At 48.2% G+C, this 21,215-nt stretch overlaps 1 protein-coding gene across 8 annotated transcripts in view; it reads left to right on the plus strand.

The window, feature by feature from the left end:
* Positions 1-21,215, plus strand: part of plekha6 (pleckstrin homology domain containing, family A member 6) — a 293,601-nt gene that overhangs the window by 41,345 nt on the left and 231,041 nt on the right. The window lies entirely within an intron of this gene.

Genomic DNA, 21,215 nt, shown 5'->3' on the forward strand with positions numbered 1-21,215 from the left:
AGGCAGCAGATTGATGTGGCAGGGCTCCCAGCTCATTGTGGCAATCCCCTCCCCTTCGAGGATACCTTGGGATTCCTCTTCCACTGAGCATGCTCAGAGTGTGTGCCACTGTGGGATGCTGGTGTTGCAGCATCCACCTTCACGCAACCCCTGCTGGGTGGGAACGCTGTTTCTCGGGACGAGACAGAGCACCGCGGGTGGGGGTGCACTTTTGGGTGGGCTCTTCCCCCTTTCCATCAGGGAAGAAGGATGTGGGGGGGATTTAACACCCCTCTTGAAATCAGCCGTTCAACTGTCAGCAAGCAGGTGTTTGGTAAGTCTTCCTGCTCAGTGAAGCAGCGTTTTAACAAAGAGTTTCAGCCAGATTTGCTCATTTAACTGAACGTATATCTCTCCCATTAATTAGTCGTGATGCCTCGTTTCTTGTCTCGAGTAAATCAATTCTTGACCGTGCTTACGGAATAAATTCCTGCTGTGTGTCCCGTCGTGTATCCATGGCAACCAATGAGTATTTGTCTTTTTCTGAGTCGGTGCAAAGAAGCAAAAGAAGCTGATTATTAGACTTTGAAAAACACTAGTGGGATTTGAGAGGGTATTGATAGTGGTAATGGAGAGATAGGAATGTGCAGAGGGTGCCACGCATTGGTTGTTGAGGGGAGAGTGCTGACTGTTGATTGAATTCATGGTCAGGGAAATCATTAGTATTCTTGGCTAAGAGGAAATTAAAGCTCCAATCCAATGATTTGTAGGCTGGTTCAGGACATTAATTGACCCTATCTCCCTTGACTCTTTCAGATCTCTCTCTCTCTGCCTCCCCTCTCTGTCTCTATCTCTCTCTCCCTTCTCTGTCTCCCTCTCCCCCTTCCCTGTCTCTCTCCCCCTTCTCTGTCTCTCTCCCCTTCTCTGTCTCTCACCCCCTTCTCTGTCTCTCTCTCCCCCCTCTCTGTCCCTCTCTCTCCCCCCTTCTCTGTCTCTCTCCCCCCTTCTCTGTCTCTCTCTCCCCTTCTCAGTCTCTCTCTCCCCCCTCTCTGTCTCTCTTTCCCCCTCTCTGTCTCTCTTTCCCCCTCTCTGTCTCTCTCTCCCCCCTCTCTGTCCCTCTCTTCCCCCCTCTCTTCCCCCCTCTCTTCCCCCCTCTCTTCCCCCCTCTCTTCCCCCCTCTCTTCCCCCCTCTCTTCCCCCCTCTCTTCCCCCCTCTCTTCCCCCTCTCTTCCCCTCTCTTCCCCCTCTCTTCCCCCCTCTCTTCCCCCTCTCTTCCCCCCTCTCTTCCCCCCTCTCTTACTACTCACTCTCTTCCCTTCCCCCTCTCTTCCCCCCTCTCTTCCCCCTCTCTTCCCCCCTCTCTTCCCCCTCTCTTCCCCCCTCTCTTCCCCCCTCTCTTCCCCCCTCTCTCCCCCCTCTCTTCCCCCCTCTCTTCCCCCCCTCTTCCCCCCTCTCTTCCCCCCTCTTCCCCCCTCTCTTCCCCCCTCTCTTCCCCCCTCTCTTCCCCCCTCTCTTCCCCCCTCTCTTCCCCCCTCTCTTCCCCCCTCTCTTCCCCCCTCTCTTCCCCCCTCTCTTCCCCCTCTCTTCCCCTCTCTTCCCCCCTCTCTTCCCCCCTCTCTTCCCCCCTCTCTTCCCCCCTCTCTTCCCCCTCTCTTCCCCCCTCTCTTCCCCCTCTCTTCCCCCCTCTCTTCCCCCCTCTCTTCCCCCCTCTCTTCCCCCCTCTCTTCCCCCCTCTCTTCCCCCCTCTCTTCCCCCCTCTCTTTCCCCCCTCTCTTCCCCCCTCTCTTCCCCCTCTCTTCCCCCTCTCTTCCCCCCTCTCTTCCCCCTCTCTTCCCCCCTCTCTTCCCCCCTCTCTTCCCCCCTCTCTTCCCCCCTCTCTTCCCCCTCTCTTCCCCCTCTTCCCCCTCTCTTCCCCCCTCTCTTCCCCCCTCTCTTCCCCCTCTCTTCCCCCTCTCTTCCCCCCTCTCTTCCCCCTCTCTTCCCCCCTCTCTTCCCCCCTCTCTTCCCCCTCTCTTCCCCCTCTCTTCCCCCTCTCTTCCCCCCTCTCTTCCCCCCTCTCTTCCCCCTCTCTTCCCCCTCTCCCCTCTTCCCCCCTCTCTTCCCCCCTCTCTTCCCCCCTCTCTTCCCCCTCTCTTCCCCCCTCTCTTCCCCCTCTTCCCCCTCTCTTCCCCCCTCTCTTCCCCCCTCTCTTCCCCCTCTCTTCCCCCCTCTCTTCCCCCCTCTCTTCCCCCTCTCTTCCCCCCTCTCTTCCCCCCTCTTCCCCCTCTCTTCCCCCCTCTCTTCCCCCTCTCTTCCCCCCTCTCTTCCCCCCTCTCTTCCCCCCTCTCTTCCCCCCTCTCTTCCCCCCTCTCTTCCCCCCTCTCTTCCCCCCTCTCTTCCCCCCTCTCTTCCCCCTCTCTTCCCCCCTCTCTTCCCCCCTCTCTTCCCCCCTCTCTTCCCCCCTCTCTTCCCCCCTCTCTTCCCCCCTCTCTTCCCCCCTCTCTTCCCCCCTCTTCCCCCTCTCTCCCCCTCTCTTCCCCCTCTCTTCCCCCTCTCTTCCCCCTCTCTTCCCCCCTCTCTTCCCCCTCTCTTCCCCCCTCTCTTCCCCCTCTCTTCCCCCCTCTCTTCCCCCTCTCTTCCCCCCTCTCTTCCCCCTCTCTTCCCCCCTCTCTTCCCCCCTCTCTTCCCCCCTCTCTTCCCCCTCTCTTCCCCCTCTCTTCCCCCCTCTCTTCCCCCTCTCTTCCCCCCTCTCTTCCCCCCTCTCTTCCCCCCTCTCTTCCCCCCTCTCTTCCCCCCTCTCTTCCCCCCTCTCTTCCCCCTCTCTTCCCCCCTCTCTTCCCCCCTCTCTTCCCCCCTCTCTTCCCCCTCTCTTCTCTTCCCCCCTCTCTTCCCCCCTCTCTTCCCCCCTCTCTTCCCCCTCTCTTCCCCCTCTCTTCCCCTCTCTTCCCCTCTCTTCCCCCTCCCCCCTCTCTTCCCCCTCTCTTCCCCCCTCTCTTCCCCCCTCTCTTCCCCCTCTCTTCCCCCCTCTCTTCCCCCCTCTCTTCCCCCCTCTCTTCCCCCTCTCTTCCCCCCTCTCTTCCCCCCTCTCTTCCCCCTCTCTTCCCCCCTCTCTTCCCCCCTCTCTTCCCCCCTCTCTTCCCCCTCTCTTCCCCCTCTCTTCCCCCCTCTCTTCCCCCCTCTCTTCCCCCTCTCTTCCCCCCTCTCTTCCCCCTCTCTTCCCCCTCTCTTCCCCCCTCTCTTCCCCCTCTCTTCCCCCCTCTCTTCCCCCCTCTCTTCCCCCTCTCTTCCCCCCTCTCTTCCCCCTCTCTTCCCCCTCTCTTCCCCCCTCTCTTCCCCCCTCTCTTCCCCCCTCTCTTCCCCCCTCTCTTCCCCCTCTCTTCCCCCCTCTCTTCCCCCCTCTCTTCCCCCCTCTCTTCCCCCCTCTCTTCCCCCCTCTCTTCCCCCCTCTCTTCCCCCTTCTCTTCCCCCTCTCTTCCCCCCTCTCTTCCCCCCTCTCTTCCCCCCTCTCTTCCCCCCTCTCTTCCCCCCTCTCTTCCCCCCTCTCTTCCCCCCTCTCTTCCCCCCTCTCTTCCCCCTCTCTTCCCCCCTCTCTTCCCCCCTCTCTTCCCCCCTCTCTTCCCCCCTCTCTTCCCCCCTCTCTTCCCCCTCTCTTCCCCCCTCTCTTCCCCCCTCTCTTCCCCCCTCTCTTCCCCCCTCTCTTCCCCCCTCTCTTCCCCCCTCTCTTCCCCCCTCTCTTCCCCCCTCTTCCCCCCTCTCTTCCCCCTCTCTTCCCCTCTCTTCCCCCCTCTCTTCCCCCCTCTCTTCCCCCCTCTCTTCCCCCCTCTCTTCCCCCCTCTCTTCCCCCTCTCTTCCCCCCTCTCTTCCCCCCTCTCTTCCCCCCTCTCTTCCCCCCTCTCTTCCCCCCTCTCTTCCCCCTCTCTTCCCCCCTCTTCCCCCCTCTCTTCCCCCTCTCTTCCCCCCTCTCTTCCCCCCTCTCTCCCCCTCTCTTCCCCCCTCTCTTCCCCCCTCTCTTCCCCCCTCTCTTCCCCCCTCTCTTCCCCCCTCTCTTCCCCCCTCTCTTCCCCCTCTCTTCCCCCCTCTCTTCCCCCCTCTCTTCCCCCTCTCTTCCCCCCTCTCTTCCCCCTCTCTTCCCCCCTCTCTTCCCCCTCTCTTCCCCCCTCTCTTCCCCCCTCCTTCCCCCTCTCTTCCCCCCTCTCTTCCCCCCTCTCTTCCCCCTCTCTTCCCCCTCTCTTCCCCCTCTCTTCCCCCTCTCTTCCCCCCTCTCTTCCCCCTCTCTTCCCCCCTCTCTTCCCCCCTCTCTTCCCCCTCTCTTCCCCCTCTCTTCCCCCCTCTCTTCCCCCCTCTCTTCCCCCTCTCTTCCCCCCCTCTTCCCCCTCTCTTCCCCCCTCTCTTCCCCCCTCTCTTCCCCCCTCTCTTCCCCCCTCTCTTCCCCCCTCTCTTCCCCCCTCTCTTCCCCCTCTCTTCCCCCTCTCTTCCCCCTCTCTTCCCCCTCTCTTCCCCCTCTCTTCCCCCTCTCTTCCCCCTCTCTTCCCCCTCTCTTCCCCCCTCCCCCCTCTCTTCCCCCTCTCTTCCCCCCTCTCTTCCCCCCTCTCTTCCCCCCTCTCTTCCCCCTCTCTTCCCCCCTCTCTTCCCCCCTCTCTTCCCCCCTCTCTTCCCCCCTCTCTTCCCCCTCTCTTCCCCCCTCTCTTCCCCCCCTCTCTTCCCCCCTCTCTTCCCCCCTCTCTTCCCCCCCTCTCTTCCCCCCTCTCTTCCCCCTCTCTTCCCCCCTCTCTTCCCCCCCTCTCTTCCCCCCCTCTCTTCCCCCCCTCTCTTCCCCCCCTCTCTTCCCCCTCTCTTCCCCCCTCTCTTCCCCCCTCTCTTCCCCCCCTCTCTTCCCCCCTCTCTTCCCCCCTCTCTTCCCCCCCTCTCTTCCCCCCCTCTCTTCCCCCCCTCTCTTCCCCCCCTCTCTTCCCCCCCTCTCTTCCCCCCCTCTCTTCCCCCCCTCTCTTCCCCCCCTCTCTTCCCCCCCTCTCTTCCCCCCTCTCTTCCCCCCCTCTCTTCCCCCCCTCTCTTCCCCCCTCTCTTCCCCCCCTCTCTTTTCCCCCCCTCTCTTCCCCCCTCTCTTCCCCCCTCTCTTCCCCCCTCTCTTCCCCCCTCTCTTCCCCCCTCTCTTCCCCCCTCTCTTCCCCCCTCTCTTCCCCCCTCTCTTCCCCCCCTCTCTTCCCCCCTCTCTTCCCCCCCTCTCTTCCCCCCCTCTCTTCCCCCCTCTCTTTCCCCCCCTCTCTTCCCCCCCCTCTCCATCTCACGTCTCAAATGTACAATAGCTTTGCCATTTTCTTCAAAAGACTTCTGGTGTATTATGTTAGAACTGTTTATTTTGTAAGTTGACACATTTTCCACAAGTCAAGTCACAATGAATGTTCAAGATGGATCTTTAGTGTTTATAATAAACCCACTGAAATGCTGGAGAAGATGGATCTTTAGTGTTTATAATAAACCCACTGAAATGCTGGAGGAACTCAGCTGGTCTTTTAGCATCTACAGGAGACAATGATATAATGAAATGTATCTTTGTCTGCGCTAGATGCTGAGAAGACCAGCTGAGTTCCTCCAGCGTTTCGGTGCCTTTACTACAACCACATCGTCTGCAACCTATCGTGTTTAACTCCTTCAGTGTTTATGCCTTGGTGACCACCCCCCGCCCCCAATGGTGGTGTGTCTCACTGGAAGTTTGACGCTTGTTACTACCTTAAATTCCTCAGTTTGGGAAGAGAATCCATGAATTACCTGCAGTAAAATTTAAAACCCAGCCTGACTGCTGTCAATTATCTTTGCATCCTGAGACCACCTTAATGGAGTGAGTCTCTTGTTAAAGCCTGATAGCCATGTTAAGTGTTCCATGCAGTTCCTGCATTAACTTGTGCCACAATACTAGATTGTAAAGGCCAGAGAAAGTAAGATGGCTCAGGGTAAGGCAATAGACTACATTTCTTAGAGAGCAATGAATCTGTGGAATTTTCTGCTCGAGAAAGACGTAGATAGAGGCTGTCTTACAGAATCTGTGTATACTCTGTTAGATAGATATTTTCATCATGGGGGAATTAAGGGTTGAGGGGAAAAGGCAGGAAAGTGGGGCTGAGCCCATGGTGAGATCAGCCATGATTTTACTGAATGCAGGAGCAGACATGATGGGCCAGAGAGCCAACTCCTGGTCTGTGTACCCTCGGGAGTAACCATCTCCTGACCCATTTCAGGCACTGCACCCTCAGGAACCAGGGGTATCCTCTTTGTTTTTGCTCTTCCCTTGAAGAAGGGCTCAGGCTCGAAGTGTCGGCAAAATATTTGCTTTTTATGGATGCTGAAACGACCGGCTGAGTTCCTCCAGCATTTTGGTGTTTTTACGACAATCACAGCATCTGCAGACTTCCGTGTTTCACTTTTCCTCTTTGTTGTCACACTTGTTCAGCCACTGGTTGTCCTGCAAGAATTATTTCACCATTGCAGAGATTGTCACACCTTGGAATGAAGGGGGGAGGGGGAGGGGAAGGAGTAAGGATAAGTGGCAAAGCATATCCATGCCTACCACCTTCCTTTGACATTCAACAAAATTACCATTGCCAAGTTCTTTATTATCAACAACCTGGTGTCACTGTAGACTAGAAACGCGACTGCAGCTGCCACATAAATGCCATGGCAACAAGAGCCGTGTGCCATTCCAGTGAGTACTTCACCACCTGACAATCCCAACCTTCTACAAGGCACAGGTCAGGATCACAGAGCAATACTTTCCATTTTTCTGGTGGGTGCAGGTTCAACAACATTGAAGACCCTGAACAGTTAAGAACCATCTGGATGAGCATCTCAATGAACATAGTAACTGGTAAATGGGATTAGTACCCTGTATAGATGGGGCTTGATCAGCAGCACAGATGTGATGGGCCAAAAGGCCTGTTGCTGTGCTGTTGGTTCCCCCATCCATCTTCCTACAGGCTTCCCCCACTGCTCTACAATGTGTACTGTCTACAAAATGCACTGTGGATACTTGCCCAGGCTCCTCCAACTTTTCACTACCTCCTAAACCCACCAGGAAAATTGCAGGCAGCAGCCTCATGGAAACACTAGCACCTGCATGTTGCTGTCCAAGAAGAATACCGTTCTGTCTTGGAAATGTATCCCCATTCCTTCATCTTCGCTGGGCCCAAATCCTGCCCAATAACAGTGAGAGGACCCCTTCACCTGGACTGCTGACCAGAAGGCAGGTAGCTCACCACCTCCACCGCCACCTGATTGGCAACTGAGAATTCAAAATACCTTTATAGTCATGCACTAGTACGCAAAATGTAATCATGCTTGAAGTTCGTCAACTTTTGCCTGCCGTGAAGACTCACAAAAAAATTGCCACTTGCAAAGAGTGGAGACCCCAGAGATAAGAGAACAAGGAACACTGAGTTTTCTGTGGATTCGCCTCCAGTGCTTCTGCAGTGAATCCATGATCCCATTTCAAGACCTCCTATACAATCAGGAAGCTGTCGACGCCTGAGACCCCTCAGGATCCCCTCTAGCCTTCAACACCATCACCAATACCTGGTTCTGAGGAGTCAGTTTCCCACAGCCTGCTCTGACGAATGCTGGTATTCTCAACTGTGCCTAGATCCTGGAAAACAAACAATTAATAGAAACTTGTCTCCTCACATTCTGGCACGTGCATTTTAATTTTTTCTCCCCCATAAACCTTTTGTTCTACTCTTTCACCTCTCTCCCTCTCACTCATTCTCCCCTTCTCTTATTATTCCTTCTCCTCTCTTTTCCCTTTCCCTTCTTTCACTCCCTCAGATTCAGATTTCAAATTTCAATCTAGATTTTAAATTTAGACATTCAGCACGGTAACGGACCATTTTGGCCCACGAGTCCATGCCGCCCAATTTACCCCCCATTAATCTACACCTCCAGTATGTTTTGAACAGTGGGAGGAAACCGGAGCACCCAGGGAAAACCCATGCAGACACGGGAGAATGTACAAACTCCTTACAGACAGCGTGGGATGTGGACCCTGGACTGGTCCCGATCTCTGGTGCTGTAAAAGCGTTGCATTAACTGCTATGCCAACCGTGCCACCCATTTATTGACAGAGTACATACATGCCCACCTCACTGACAAAAGGCAAAGGAGGAAAAACCCAACACCCAACCCCAACCAACCAATTTTCCCCTGCAGCCGCTGCAACCGTGTCTGCCTGTCCCGCATCGGACTTGTCAGCCACAAACGAGCCTGCAGCTGACGTGGACTTTTACCCCCTCCATAAATCTTCGTCCGCGAAGCCAAGCCAAAGACATTCATGACATCACATACAGCCCTGAGATTTTCTTTCCTGCGGGCCATGAAGAATTACCACTTTTTGGTAGTACTGTACAAAAAAAACTGTACACAACATACACATGTGAACAAATAAAGAAATGTAAACGACTGAAATGCAGAGAGAATCATTTTAAAATAATCAATAAAGTGCAAAAGTATGAGTCCTTGATTAACTTTGTTGCCGAGGAATCTGATGGTGGAGGGGGAGCAGCTGTTCCTGAACCTGGTGGTGCGAGTCTTGTGGCACCTACACATCTATCTTGATGGCAGCAGTGAAAACAGAGTTTCTGCTGGGTGGTAAGGATCCTTGATCATCATTGCTGCTCTCCGGCGGCAGCATTCCCCAATAGATGTTCTCGATGGTGGGGAAGGTTTTGCCCGTGATGTCCTGGGCTGTGCCCATTACCTTTTGGAGGGCTTTACACTCAGGCGTATTAGTATCCCCGTACCAGACTGTGATTCAGCTGGTCTGCTGAATGGGTGTTGTTACAGAAAAACATGACTGAAATTAATTCTGCCTGTTTATTGCCTTTGTAATATTCACCGCTGATGTCTACCTACTTAATGTGGCAATGCTGGAGTACTGCCTCTTTAACCGTGGGCCTGCTTGCTGTGCCATGGTGTTCACTTTGCTGGAATAGTTAATGTTGCAGAGGGCCAGGTGCATGTATACCAGACATGGATATGTTCTGTAATTGACACCGGGAAGCTGGTCTTGCCTTGTGGCACAGTCTCCCTCTATTACAATACCCAGTGGAGATCCCAGACACTGACTGATGTTTTGAGTGCATTCAGTTCCACACAGCACTGATGGCAGGGTCTGATTATTTCTGATGTTCATTCATCATTTTGTGAAAAACACAGTGCATTGTGCCTGTGTGTTATCTGACTGCTGTTCTCTCCATTGGTAGTGGAGTTGAATTTCAGCACCCAACTGCTGGTGGTCACGGACCCTGTTAACCATTTAATGCACGGACAGGTGAACAATGACAGAGACAAAGTACCGATATTCGGTGATATCTTTTCCACAGGAGGACTGATTCAGTTGAAGTAAGTGATTCATCAACATCTTCCCAAGACCGCCTTTGGACTTGCTGGTGACTCCCATGTCCAGAGAATGCTCCAGTTCAAAGTTTATTATTGTGAAACATGGAAATCTGCAGACGCTGTAATTGTAGTTAATACACAAAAGTGCTGGAGAAACTCATTAGGTCCCGCAGCGTCCATGCGAGGCAGAGATCTACTTTGCCCTTCAGGTCAGGCCCAAAACATTGGTCATATATCTTTGGATGCTGTGGGACCTGTTGACTTTCTCCAGCACTTTTGTGTGTCAAAGTTTATTTCAACGAAAGGATTGTCCCTTTTTTTTTACTGTGGTAGAGATCACTGGCAGCAAATGAATTGAAGCAAGCAAGTTGTGATGCCCTCCAGTGTGCAATGTACCAAGGTGTTAGCAGCCATGTAGTGCATTAAAGTGGTAAGATCCCCAGGGCCTGACCAAGGGCATCCTCAGACCTTGTGTGAATCTCATGTCCCTTGCACAGCTCATCCCCAGCTCCCAACACAATTGCCACCGTTCCATAAGACCAGCATCCTCCCAGCAGGGTAATCGTCCCTCATCAACTCCCCACCCTGCCATTCAGTCAGACAAAGACCCAGAGCATATTCTGGCCCTTGTACTATCCAGTATCGAACACTGGAAATTAAGCAGGGTTCTACCATTTAATCAGATGGAGGGACATGAGAAAATTCCAGCCCTGTCACCACAGCAAAACTCCCCAGGAATCACAATTTAACACAGCAGCAAACCTCACTGACAAAAGACAAAGGAGGAAAAACCCAACACCCAACCCCAACCAACCGATTTTCCCCTGCAACCGCTGCAACTGTGTCTGCCTGTCCCACATCAGACTTGTCAGCCACAAACGAGCCTGCAGCTGACGTGGACATTTACCCCCTCCATAAATCTTCGTCCGCGAAGCCAAGCCAAAGAAAGAAACCTCTGGTGAGATATGGGATGTTGCAGTAAATAAGGAGAAGGAGATTGGAACTGACTGGATTGCTCTTGTGGGAGCCAACATGATCCTGATGGGATGAATGATCTACATTAAATAAAGTGCACAGGCTCTGTTCTCTAGAAATGATTTCCACAACAATTTTATGGTTTACAGGATAATATTCTGAAACCATAAATATGAGATCCCCAGGAAACCATATTCCATGAAAATTAGGCACCCCATTGCACGAAATGCCATAATGTCTTATTAATGAACTTTTTGGCCAGAAACTTGTTCATTCTGTTGGGGATAAACTGTAGGGACTCCTTTGCTTATCTTTCTCTAACTGTAAGTGGAGCTTCAGGCAATTTCTGGCAATGGTGAATCTCTCTGGTTTACTGCAGACGAAACCATATTTCGTGCATATTGCACTGTCTTTATTACATGGCAATAAATTGAATTTTGAATCGTACTTTCATCTGCTAGTATGTTGTACAAGTACAACGAGATGAAATGTGATTTTTCTGGGCCACAGTGCACACCCAATACACATCACATTCTAATCACATATATACATCAAGATATTCAGTAAACCCCCCCCCCCCGGAATTCAAGCAACTGGCAACATCAAACAACCAGCAAAAATAATTACGGAAAATAAATAGGCCAAAAAAATTAAAAGTTTAAAATTGGTAGCCCCTAGCAGTTAGTTGGCTAATCACCACAGTCTCAAGCAACCGGCAAATACACTTATCCAGCACTACCAGTCCCCATAGGTGCTGGATACCAGGGGTTTTTACTGTAAACTAAAATGTATAAATATTTTCGGATGATTCACTCAGTTACAGAACACTGTTGATCCCACAGCCTGCAGGAAGAAGCTATTTCCCAGCCTGGCAGTCCATAGTTTGATGTTCCTGCACCTTCTTGGCTGTTTAAATGATCCTTTATAATGACTTCCGATCTGATGCTTTCCAACTACAACAATGCACCCAGACAGTACTCATTTTACTCCTGTAAGATGTTGTTAAGGTGGAGGTTGGTTATTTGTGAAGAGACAAGTGATGGGATGGGAAGAGGAACAACCTTCTGCGTGACAAGTGGATATAATTGGGTTGCATGGGTTTCATGGGCAGGAAGGGCCTTCTACCGTGCTGTATCATTAAAATTAAAATTTAAATAAATTCCAGATGTGGTCTCATCTGTGCAATTTTATTGAGCTCTGGTGACTTGATGCAATGTAGAGTAGTAATTTTCACTCTTTGCTGAGATGTGGTAATTCTTCAGTATGATGGGAATTGAGATTGAATTTAAGCAACTTATTTTCTGTCTCCGACAGCCGCATAACCTCTTTTTGATTGCAGTCCTCATTGTGGTACTCCTCTGTGTGCTCTAGAGGATCATGTAGCCACATGCAGCAGGGCATAGTGAACCATTTAAAGAGCCACACTTTCCTCTTTCAATAAAGTTAGACCTCTTCATCTTCATTCCCTCATCTCTGGTCCTGGTGATGAACTCTGAACCTATCTAACTTCATTCTGGTTGGGGCTTTTGAACTGGATTTTGCATTTTCTAGATCTTGTGTTCCAATCCAACCAGATTTGAAGCTGGGAAGTGATTGGAGAAAGGTTGCTGGTATGTGTGAAAGAACAGCCAGTGCCCACATTTTCAGAATGTAGCAAGTTCATGAGTGAACATGACATTCTCAGCGTGTTAGTCAGATGGCCTGGTGAGTCATCAATTCCGTTGGTATATCAGAACCTGTGGAGAAACGTGTGATTAAGGGCAGGTGCATGTTGCAATGCTGTGCTGGGATAAATCCCAGAATTGTTAGTGTTGAAAGACATTCAGCCCATCATGTTGTGTAAGGCAATCCAACTAGGTTCGCTTTCTTGCCATCTCCCTGCAGTATTTTATTTCCTTTCAAGTATTTATTAAATTCCCCAGTGAACTCATTCATTCTTTCCCCCCCCCCCCACTATTTCTCCTCCCACTGAACTCTAAGTCCTTTGTTCTCTGTCCCCTGGTTCTTAAACCTTCAGCCTCTGGATCCTCTCTAGCTAGACCCTTAAGGATTTGAAGTATCTGTTGTAGATCATTTGCAGCCTCCTCTGTTGAAAGGAAAATAACCCTATCTTCTCTTTCCCATCGACATAACAGAATTCCTTCACCCCCATATCGTTCCGGTAAAATTTTCCTGTATCTTCTCCAAGGCTCCCTCTTCTTTCCCACTGTCTCAGAAGATGACACGTCTCTGTCTTTATTAACTCCCTTGAATCTGTCTTGGTTTATAAAGCTCAGGATTCCCAATGTTTTTTTTCTTTTAACTGCTTTTGCAGTGCGCACTACCAATGTGAATTATGCATTGATGCTCCCAGATCTCTTGGAATTGTGCTTTCCAGTTTGTATTTGCCACTCAACTATCCACTTGTGCTGGGAGGCAGACCACAGTAAACTCACTTGGCTAATGAGAGTTTGTTATCATTATACAGCACAGAAACAAGCCCTTTGGCTCAACTTGTCCATGACAACTAAGATGCTTTCTTGAGCAAGTCTGCTTTGTGTTTAACCCATATCCCTCTAAACCTTTCCTCTCCAAACGTCTTTTAAGCTGTGTAATTCTGCTGGCCTTCACCACTTGCTGTTCTATCAAAAACAGGTAAAATAATTAGACCCGTTTTCCTTGAGTGCAGAAAAATTTGGGCCGAAAGTATTGAAATGGAGAGGGGGAGGGGGTGCTTGTCAGGATCGATGCTGAAGTGTCTCTGCAAGGCGGAGAATCTAGAAAGAGGCAACGGCTGCAAAGATAACAGGGTGGTCATTTCAAGATGAGGTAAATCCATTTTCTTTCCAGCAATGGTGGTAGATCTCTGCAGTTCTCTTCCCCAGAGTATTGTTGAGGCTAGATCAATGGAGATATTTAAATTTTCAGGTGCTTATGGAATTGAGGGATATGGGAAACGGGCAAGGAGGAGAACCTGAGGCTTTGGATAGATTATCCATGATCATATGCAAGTTTGAGGGCTGAGTGCCTACTCCTGCTCCCATTTCCTGGGTCCTCACATTCTCCTTACCTCTGACTAAATTACAGCGTTGAGAATCTATCCTTTCTATTCGTGAGTTGCTGGTATTTGGTGTACTGTGTTTTGGGAATAGGTATAATCTGGTTCCGTTACTGTAACGGACAGCCAAAAGTTGTTTAAGAATAGAAATTGAGACTCTGTTTTAATTAGCAGTTAAAAATTATTACTACCATCCATGATACATTGAACTGATTTTAATTTAGACATACAGGCATTCAGCATGGGTACAGGCCCTTTCAGCCCACGAGCTCGTGCTGCCCAATAAACCTACAACCTTGGTTGTAGGAAACCCCATGCAGGCACGGGGAGAAATACAAACTCCTTGCAGCCAGTGCCAGACTCAAATTCCAGGCGCTGTAACAGCAGTGCACTAACCCAGGGGTGGACAATTTTTAATTTAGACAGACAGCACGGTGACAGGCTATTTTGGCCCATGGGTACGTGTTGCCCAATTAACCTACACCCCCGGTGGAGCAGTGAGAATGCTGAACGATGAAGGAACTGCTCACACAAGCAACCTGTATGGAGTTAGAAGGTTATTTGGGTGACGTGGTCTCATGGGCTGGATGGGGATGTTCACATCCTGTATCTCTAACTTTAAAAAAATTAGTTAAAAATTATAAGATGACTGAAGAAGGATCAAGAAGCAGCAGGACAATGTGAGAATTATTTTTACGTACTATGTTTGTAATCTGCAATTCACTGTCTGAAAGTGAGCTGGATGCAGATTCAGTGGTAACTTTCTCAGGGCTATAGGGCAGTGGGATTGGCTGGGGTTGTCTGCAGTTAACCAACATGTGCTTGATGGCCTGCCCCAGGATACAAGGTTGAATCCTTCTGATCTCAGACCCATGGCAGGATATTGTCACCCATTTACCAATATATCTGAGCAGTGCGCAAGAATCAAGCCTGCAGATGATCAGCGATCACTGCCAGGGCCTCTAGAGAGGGGCAGCACACTGTTACCTGAGGAATCATCCAAACAAGATTGCCAAGAAAGTCTGGTATTTTTATCCAGTGATTCATAAACTCTGCATCTGGAGTTTTATACTCTTGTAAAACATAAGCTCCCTACTTACTCAGTCCACCTACACAAGACCAAACACTTCTCTTCAAAATACTGCAGCGTCTTGGTTGTTCTCAGACTCTGAGTAAAAGCTGAAAATGTTGTGGAGTCCGCAAGCTCTGTCATCACATTCTACCCCTTTCCATTCCAATTAAGACTTTAAAAAGAGAGGACAACAGCAGAAGAAGCAATGAGCAGTGTGCCTTGGGAAGGCAAAGAGCATGCAAACGTTAATGCACCTGCAAATCGAATGAGAAAAATTAGTTCAAAATTCAAAGTTCAGATTTATTGTCAGAATATATTTCCAACATCACTCGAAACCCTGGAATTTTTTTTTCCCTGTGGGCCAGACAGAATTTCTACTTATCGGTAGTGCAAAAAAGCTGTACTCCAGCAGATTTAAAAGTAAAATGTTACTTCACTTAGGAGGGTTGTTTGGCAACCTGAATGGTGGTGAGGGTGGACTGGTGGGCAAAAATGGAGCATCTCCTGCAGTCACAAGGGTAGGTGCCAAGGCGACATTTAGTGGGGAGGGAGAAGTAGTCAAGGGAGTCACAGAGGGAGTGGTCCCTGCGGAAGGCAGAGAGGAGAATATGTGTCTGGTAGTGGGATCATGTAGGGGGCGGCAGAAATTGCATAAGAGGATAGATTAGACATGGAACTTGGTGGGGTGGTAGGTGAGGACAAGGGGAATGCTGAACGTAATGTATCTTTACCTTCTATAGTTGCTGCAAGACCAGCTGAGTTTGTTCAATGTTTCTGTATGTTTTTTATCCACAGTTTGTCTTCTGCAGAACAGTAGAAGAAAGGGAGCTGCTTTTTTAACCATTTTTTTCTGTTGTCTCACTAACACTTGCATTTCTCCCCATTTTCTGTTGGCAATTGTAATTTAATCTGGAACCCAGATTGCAAACAGGTCTCTGTGTCCTTTTGGCTGCCACGCAGACCTTTTTAAAATTCAGCAAGTATGTCTCGACAAAGTGGGAAAACAGCTTGCCAAACTTTCCATAACTGTGAGCAATTTCAAGCAGAGTTGGCTTGTTCTCACCACTGTCAAGAACTGGGTCTGAGGACAGGATCTGAATTCCCAGCAGAAGACAACAATTTCTTTGCAAATTTGTTCTGGGAAGTTGAGCAGACTGGCAAGGCTGGTGTTTATGGTCCATTAAGGGACATTCGACCCCTTGACCCACGAAGGTTCTTGTAATGCAACACTGGCGCTATTAAACAAGGACAAGGCTGTTTAGCCTATTTGCAAACATAAAAAGAGGAACTGGAGAAACTCAGCAGGCAAGGCAGCATCTCTGGAGAGAAACTGGAGTCAATGTTTTGGGATGGGACCCTTTTTCGAGTTTTTCATCTCTGTTCAAGTTTGTGCTTATTGAAAGGGTTTTTTTTAAATAACTGGCCTCTTTTGTGAGTTAATCAATGTTGTTACATCATAGAAATTCACAAAGAAAATGAAATCTTACAATGATGTATAATTAATAACTATTAATGATATAACATTTACTTAAATCGAAACTTAATCCCAACAATGTGCAAATATATATGTGTATGTGTGTGGATCATTGCAGCTTAGGCACAATTCTGAAAAGTCAATTCAAAGTTCAGTCTTGGAAATCTTGTGTTGAAACTCAAAATCTTTAACTGATGTTCAGAAATAATTATGTAGTAGAAGATACACCATGTCATCTAACTTCTCAAAACTCATGAATTCTTGTTGCGTTGCTTTCATAGAAATATTTTTTTCATATGAATGAACTTGTGACTGGAAGATGCGATGGATGCTTCCACAAATCCAGGCAAGGTTTAAACAAAATGACCATTAAAATGATCACGATCCAAATGCAAGCATGATCTTGCTTTCTTTACCCAGATATGGGTCAGTCAAAAGTGAGCCACACTGCTCTCTGTTGACAAAGAGAAGCAGCCAAAGTGACCACTTTCCTCCAAAGTCACTTTAATTCAGCTTTTTAAATACTAAAGTGCTGTTCTTTCAAGTGTCTTTAATCACATGCCTTGCTGGGCACTACATGGTTCTTAGTTTCAATTTCCCAAAAGCAGCAGTCATCTGGCAGATGGCTGTTTGTTTAAACAGGGGTCTCTTTGAGTAAATATACCATTGTTATACTATTGCAATTGAACAATAACACTGGTTTTTATGACCTTGAACATAGATGTCATTGTGTCCGCTAAAATGGTGCATTATCTGTGTGTTTTTTCCTGATCCACCACCCACCTCCCCTTCAGTAACTTTCCTAAAATATATATATTAAAAATAAAGAATAACATAAGCCTGAGACACTGTATATCAGCTCATACTTCCTAACTCCCAATAATGCAGCTGGATGCTACAGTGCATGTTGAGGGAAGGCGGTACTTTTGAAAGTGCATTTTCGTGATTTGAGGTTCTTTTATTGTCATGTAATAAAACAGAAAATGTAATATTACATGAAATTTCCTTTAGTGTACCATAAGGCAAATAAATGTTGCCGTCAGCAACAATCACTCAGCGCCCCTTACAGTCAGAGAAAGAGAAGCAAAAGAGAGTCCCCCCAAAGTACTTGAGTGCCACTGGATTTGCCTCTCATGCTTCCACAACCACACAGACTTCAGGCAACTAAAGCTCCAGATCCAATCCTCCGACACGACCTGGAAGCCTTCAGCTCCATTGGCATCCTCACATCTCAGTTCCAAAACCTGCTACCCCTTCAGTCTCAAGCCAGACATTTCTTTCCAAAGAGACATTAAAATGACTCTTTTGGGTGGATATAAAAGTAGGTCTGGCAGTATTTTAGAATTCTCTGGGGTGTTTTGATCAATGTTTACCTCTCGACCAAAATCACTGAGCAGATTTTCTGATCGTTGATTTCATCTCTATCTCCCTTGCAGCTCTGGCCTCCTTACTTGAGGAAGGATGTTCTGGCTTTGGAGGAGGTTCACCAAGTTGATTCCAGAGATGAGGGGTTTAGCCAATGACGAGAGATTGAATTGTTTTGGACTGTACTCACTGGAATTTAGAAGAATGGGAAGAAATCTTATAGAAATGTATAAAATTATGAAAGCCATAAATAAGATAGAGGTGGGTAAGTTATTTCCATTGGTGGGGGAAACCAGAACTAGGGGACATAATCTCAAGATTCAGAGTAGTAGATTTAGGACGGATATGATGAGGAACTGCTTTTCCCAGAGGGTGGAGAATCTATGGAATTCACTGCCCATTAAAGCAGTGGAGACTATTGTAAATATATTTAAGACAAGGCTGGTTAGCTTTTTACATAGTAGGAGAATGAAAGGATATGGGGAAAAGGCAGGTGAGTGGAGATGAAGCAGGCTCAACAGGTAAGATGGTGTACTCCTGATCCTATTCCTTATGTTCTTGTGTCTTGGGAAAGCTACTAAAATATTAAAGGTCTCATTCCACACTGGTCGTACTCTCTTTTCTCTTCCATTGGGCTGAAGATTAATGTGGCTGAAAAAAACGACCCTCAGGATTTAAAAAAAGTTTATCTTCTCGTGTAATTGGATTCTTGAATAAACCTTACACTGGCAAAAGATTATGCCTTTTTATAAAAAAACTTTTCTCCACTCTCTGCTCAAGGTTTTCGGACTCTGCTCTGCATCCTGTGCTGTTTGACCGCTAGAACACAACTTCCTGCACAAGTGGCTCTCAACCTTTTTCTTTCCATCTTAAGTAATCCCTTAAGGTGGTATGTGAGTGAGGAAAAAAGGATGAAAGCCACTGTTCTACACACTTTTCATGTTATTTGTCATCAATGCACAGCCTCCTGTGAGAGTTGGATTGCCTGGAAAGCAATCCTCTCCCCCGTTCCCCTCTTTCCCCCCCATCCCCCTCTTCCCCCCCATCCCCCTCTCCCCTTGTCACGAGATGACCCTCCTTTGTAACTCCTTTGTGAGCAGAACTAATGCATTGCCTCTGTGCTTATTATTGTGAAACCCTGCCAGTTGAGACCACACTGTTTCAACCTTCAGAAGTTCACATTGTAAGATTCGGCTGATGAAAATCTTTAATCCTAGGGAGTTTATGAGGATTTTAACCAAAACAAACTTTGACTTCAAGCATGAAAATTCTAAGCAAACATTTCTTTTGGTTCAATGGCCCAAGATGCACGAGTGTGTGGGAAGGTGCTGCTCTCATAGCTTATTGTAGCCTGTGGGTTTATCAGTCCCAGTGTAAGAAAAATGGGTTCTTTTAGCCCCTTTTACACAAAGCCTGAAAGCTGGCTTTTATCTGCCTTTTGAGCACTGGGGTGAGAGAATTGCAAGGTGGATGGGGGGGGGGTGCGGGGAGAGATGGGGGGGTGCGGGGAGAGGTGGCGGGGTCAAGACACCTGTCTTCGATCCACCTAGGGAGGTAGTCTCAGCTGTGGAGCATTTTTGACTCACGGAGTTGGCTTTTCTCGGTTCTGTGTGAGACAGGTCTTGTCAATGGGAATACTGAGGCTTTGCAGTGTTAAAGGGCTCATGATTGTGCTGTCATCTGCTGCTTCTAGATAGAATGTGATCAAATAATAGTCTGATAATACACAATGTTTGGAGACATTTACTGCTCGGTCATCCTAGCAGGGGAAGTGTGGGAACTGGCACCTCCAGTTCTGCCTGTTATTATATTTGCTTAATTTTCTATTTCTCTGCCCCTCACTCTCTATCTCTTCACTCTGCATCGTCTATCTCAATATTACATCTCCCTCCCTCTATGTGTAACATTACAATGAAAACTGACAAACTCATTTACAGACGTGTGTGGTTAATTCCTATTTTCCACCCCGTAGGGTGCACTTCATGAATGATAATGAGGGTATACAGTAATTAATTGATATAATGCTGTTTGTGGAATGTAATTGAAATGAATACACACTCTGTTCATGTACACGAGGCATCAGGAACATTTTAATCTTGTTGTTTTTGGACACAATGGTGACTTTTCCCTACACTTGAATTGGCCACACACGTGCATGAGCTTGAATCACTTCATCTCACCCATGGAAAGCAGGATGTTGTGAATTTTTTTAGACATACTGCACAGTATCAGACCCTTCCGGCCCATAAGCCCATGCTGCCCGAATACCCCAATTTACCTACAACCCCCGTATGCTTTGAAAGGTGGGAGGAAACCCAAGCAGACACAGGGAGAATGTACAAACTCCTTATGGACAGTGCCAGATTCGAACCCGGATTGCTGGCGCTGTAACCATATTGCACTGACCGCAACACTAACCTTATTTTGAATGAAGTTTATTGTCATACACATTGGTACAATGTATAGATGCAATAGAACCATTTCTTGCTGCAGCTTCACTGATACAGAAAACACACAAAAACACAAGAAAAGGATGGAGAGACAAGGGGATTGCTTGACAGCACCATCCCATGGATTTGTACAGTAGGGAGAAGTGACATGATGTTTCTCATCAGGGCAAGATAAATTGGCAACTGCATCTTCCACAAAGGTAGTGGTCAGTTCTGACTCTTGGCCTAACATAACCAGCATCCTTCCTGCAGCAAGGCGACCAGAGCTGCGCACAATACTCCGCACATGGTTTAATCTTCACGAGTTACTTTCATGGAATTTCATACAGTGTCAGCGATCAGGACTGGGGTTCGAATCCCGCACTGTCTTCCCCATGTCTGCATGGGTTTTCTTCAAGGGCTCCAGTTTTCCCCCCCCCACTCTTCGAAATGTACCAGGGGTACATTGGGTGTAAATTGGATGGCACGGACTCGTGGGCTGAAACGGCCTGTAACCGTGCCATATGTCTACATTTTTTTGTAAATTTAAGAATGAGAATGAAGCGATGTAGGCACCAGATGGGAAATTAGATCATGATTCAGTGGAGTCCTGTTAAATGCGAAAGAAGCCCAAGGGCCTGAGTGGCATATTGTGCAATTAATGCCATGGGAGTTGGTGTACCTTGCGTTCCTGTGTGGTTGCAGCAAGTGAGAATTTCAGTGAATCTATACTTATGTATATGACAATAAATTCTCATGATCATCAATTTTCTGTTTAGTACAGTGCTGTGCACAAATTGCCTGCATGAAAACTAAAAGAAGGCATCTTGAGAATGGGTCTATTTAAATGAGGCCTTTTAATTTAAAAATTTTTAAATTTAGTCAAACATGAACAGGCCCTTCCTGTCCACGAGGCCTTGCCAATCAAATACCCCATTAAACCTACAATCCCAGTACATCTTGAAGTTTGGCAGGAAACTGGAGCACGCGGAGAAAACCCATGCAGACATGGGTAGAACGTACAAGCTCCTTACAGACAGTGCCAAATTCGAACCTGGGTCACTGTTGTCGCTCTCATAGCGTCACGCTAACCGCAATGTTAAGCATGTTAATGAAGTTTTTAATTGTAAAAAGAGAGTGGATCGCAAGAAGTCTTTCTCTCCAGGGAGTGACTGAATGTTGCCGAGTAAGAGGCTTATCGATTTAAACTAATCCAACACGGATCAGCACAGAGGATAGCAGAGATTTCTTTCCACAGCTGGCTGTTCATACCCAAAGTGCCTTGCCTCAGGGAGTAATTGAGACAGAGACAATTGCAGCTTTCAGAGGAAGAGTTGATGTAATGTGAAGCGAAGCAGACCAAGATGCTGGGCTATGGGGAGAGGGAAGGGCAGTGTGATGTGCTTTGGATTGCTCCAGGAAACAGCCAGCCACGTATTTAAAGCCAATAGCTTAATTTCTGTACTGGGAAACTGCGTGATTTTGTAACATATTGCCGGTGTCCAGGAAAACAATGCCTAATTC

Source organism: Narcine bancroftii, chromosome 5, assembly GCF_036971445.1.
Source record: "Narcine bancroftii isolate sNarBan1 chromosome 5, sNarBan1.hap1, whole genome shotgun sequence".
In the NCBI taxonomy this organism is placed as follows: Eukaryota; Metazoa; Chordata; class Chondrichthyes; order Torpediniformes; family Narcinidae; genus Narcine; species Narcine bancroftii.